We start from the raw sequence: 3,602 nt of genomic DNA, 5'->3' as shown, positions 1-3,602 counted from the left end.
TAAGAAAAGAGAGAAAATTTCCAACTTCATCTTGATTTCCTTGCTTGATTTGTGAAGAAACCAAGGACCAACCTTAATCCACTCCATAAAACCCTGAGTTACGCTTGGAAGGAAGCTTTTGGTGGAGTTACTTGAGGAAGAAAGCCCTTGTTAAGTTAAGGAACTTGCTTCTCTGTGATGACGCCACCTTCCCCTAGGGCGTACCCTGTGAGGACTCATAATTTTATTATTTCAAAATATTATTAAATTGGTCATTTTAAAAATATTTCGTACTCGAGTTACCCAAAAAAACAAAATACTAAAGTACATGAATTTCTCGAAAATAAATTTTACCGATTGGTTCTTTACGCGCATATTATTTTAATGCCCAAATTTATTCAAGATGAATTGCTTATCGTGATTTTTTTATTGTTATATATATATATACTTGGATTATCATATTTTAGAGTTTTAGAATCGAATAAGATGAATTTCCAAGTTCAAACGAGAAAACCCTTAAGTTTGACCTTTATACGCGCGCGTGCCGAAAAGGCCCCGACAGGCACATTAATTTGATTAATTGGAGATTTTAAGAACATGATATTAGACTACTAGTAATGTACTATTAATGTACTAGGGAAATTACCTCAGAGGTTTAGTGCACAAAAGTTGCAAACGAGCGCGAAAATTGGACACGCGAAGACCCTAAACGGACCTAGCATGAGTTGACACTTAGACTTAACCATTAAGTCACCAATTCTCTCCACTTTCATTACAAAATCTAATATCACTCTCTCACCTCTCTTCACTCTCTCTTTTGAAAATAGGAAGAAGAAAAGGGAAGAAAAATCTAGCCAAAATCCTTACAAAATTACTTCAATCCACTTCCAAATTTCATCATCCATTAGAGGGCTTTGATCCTAGCTTGGAAGAGGGGGCTGTTCATCAGTTTTCTTGGAGGAATTTCGGTCAAGATTTCTGCCCTAAAGCTGTCCAACTAAGTTCTTGAGGTAACTCACTCACCCACACTTCAATCTTGCAAAATTATAGCTCAAATGGAGCAAAGGTAGCATGGGTTTGCAACCTATGGTAGAATTTGGGTTGATTGGTTGAGTAATTATATTCTTGCAATTCCATGACATGCTCGAGGCTTTGAGGAGGTTTATTGGTGGCTGATGTGATGAATTAACATGTTGTGGTTGCTGATATTGTGCTATGTTACATGTATATAGAATTATTGATGGAATGAAGTTGGAAGACAGTTAGAAATTTGGAGAAGGTACTGTCTGAAATTTCTGACTTGCTGCCCGACTTTCTAGTTTGCTGCTGCCCTGTAATTTCGAAAATTTTCTGGTGTTAATTGAGCTTCCAAATTGGTGTAGATATGTTGTGCTATGTGTATTGTGGTTGTCCACCAAAAATCAACCCAAATGGTTGGTTAAATTTTGAGTTACAAGTAAAGAAGCAAAACTGGAACAAGCTCCAGAATTTTCTGACCAGCAACATTTGTGTAGCTATAACGTTTTGCTCGTTGATCGAAATTGAGTGCCGTTTCCGGCATTTGAAATTAGACTCTTAGAACTTTAAAATGGTACCAAACTCATTTTCTAGTTCGTCCCGAGCGATTCGTGGCGAGTTTTGAAAGTTGGTTGTCTGTTTATTACTGTTCATCCGAGACTGTCCAGAAAATCCATTTTGTTGCTTGATTTTGAACCGCTTATGTCTGGATTTTGGAAATGATTTCTTCTACATAAATATATCCTTGTGAACTTAGTTTCTAACACCACCAACCGTTTTCAATATCACTGAGAATCGAGTAAGATACGGCCTAATTAGCGATGTGCATTAAATCTGGAAAATTTCTGGAAAGGCCGACAGTCCAGGAATTTTAGCGAACTTCAACGGTTTATTTCTTGAGCTAGGAACATCGGAATCGAGTTCCATTTTTTTCATTTGAAACCTGGATTGGTACATTACATGCATATCAAATTTCAAAGGCTGGTTTTGATTCTATGATTTTTACCGAAATTCCAAAATTATTGGAAAAATTTGGACTGTTTTGACCTATCTTCAATGAATACTAAACTTTCTTGGAGGAATTGACTTGTTTCTGATTTGATTCTTGGAAAGTGACCTTCTACAAAGTTGTTATGCTTCGAATTAAGTTTTTGACGGTGTAAAATTTTCCATTTTTAGACTTTCCGAACTTCCGGACTGATATTTCCAAGAATGACTCGAAAAGTGAAAATTTCCAATTTGGACCTAAATGTTCTTTTAAGGGCCTAGGTTACATTTTTACAACTCTTAGAGCATTTCAAACCTATTTTCATGGTGAACTTGAGTTCACCTATCACTTGAGACCTCATTTGAAAGTCGGTTCCTTATGAACTGAAATACTTTGGATACTTGAATTTTGGAGTCAAAATTGACTATTTCTTTTCTTTACACGAATACTGTATGGCCTGGAATTTGAGATACAATGCATTATTGCATACTTTCAGGATCTCAAGAGGACTTCGAGGGAACTCCCGGCGAAGCGTCTTAGAGCTAATTTCTCAAACTTTGACTTTTGATACTTGGTGAGTATCAAGTGCATGTGAAGTGTTTAAATGAAATTATTCTTGTACTTGCTAGTTAATGAGGCTAGGGCGTACTTTATCGCCCTTGTCCTCTCTTTCATGAAATTGCTTGCTTGATAAGTGATACGTGTTACATGTGAAGCAAATGAAAGTGTTTTTGTGAGCATTGAGCGGCAGAATGTATCATGCCCTTTTAGGGTACGAGGTACCGCTCATCCCGTCTCAATGCTATGACCAAATCTTGTCGATTGGAGCTTCGTCTCATCGACTTGAAAGTGAATGGGGAGGACGCCTCAACCCATTGGCTAGCCTTGTAACTCGAGCCGGCAAAGGCTTGGTCGAGAAACTTGGTGAACCTTGGGAAGTGTTATAGCTTGATCCAAATAAGGGTCTTGCTAGGTATACTTGTTAAGTGATACCACCTACATGCTTGTTTGGTTACGGATCCAAGAGGGTGTCATGGTGGCTGGAGGTAGTAAGTAGAGTTCTACATGGATAACTGTGAAAGTTGACGGAGGGTCAACTACCTGAGCTTGGATCGCGTGTGGATTAGCTCCTGAGAGCTCCCGTATCCTTTTATTGTGATTAAATTCCCTACTTGCTTAATGTTTCGCTGTTACTTGTTACTCGAGTTATTGCTTTATATTGTGTCTTTACTCGCATGCTTGCATTTTTTTCCCTTGGTCTCACTGAGCGTTAGCTCACCCCAATTTGTTTTCCTTAACAGGTTTGGAAGTGGAAGTTCTAAGGCTTAATTAGTGACCCCCAAAAATAATTTTTCCCCACAGGGCTCGAGGCCAAAGAAAGCGCTTGTATTGAGTTATTAGTGCCTGAAGGAATATCTCATATATAATTTGAATTCGATTCACTTGATAAGTATTTGATGTAATTATTTGAGAACTGAGGACTTTTGTCTTATTCGGGGAATGATACCCTTACTTGAGATTTGTAATATATCTTATCTCATTCTAAGTTTGAAAAATGTTATGTCGTTATTCTTGAGGTTGTACCCTATGTTATTGGATGTGAGTGATGTATTTTATT

At 37.6% G+C, this 3,602-nt stretch overlaps 1 long non-coding RNA gene across 1 annotated transcript; it reads left to right on the top strand.

Moving 5' to 3' along the window:
• The first annotated feature begins 927 nt into the window (after positions 1–927).
• Positions 928–3,324, top strand: LOC113758274. Its single transcript, XR_003466663.1, has 3 exons — positions 928–989; positions 2,481–2,558; positions 3,286–3,324. It is a non-coding gene; the product is annotated as an uncharacterized LOC113758274 (long non-coding RNA).
• Positions 3,325–3,602: the final 278 nt, after the last annotated feature.

The sequence above is a fragment of the Coffea eugenioides genome, unplaced genomic scaffold, assembly GCF_003713205.1.
Source record: "Coffea eugenioides isolate CCC68of unplaced genomic scaffold, Ceug_1.0 ScVebR1_43;HRSCAF=237, whole genome shotgun sequence".
Taxonomy (NCBI): Eukaryota; Viridiplantae; Streptophyta; class Magnoliopsida; order Gentianales; family Rubiaceae; genus Coffea; species Coffea eugenioides.
Note: the sequence above shows the minus strand (reverse complement) of the source record. Positions and strands in the feature narration are given on the sequence as shown.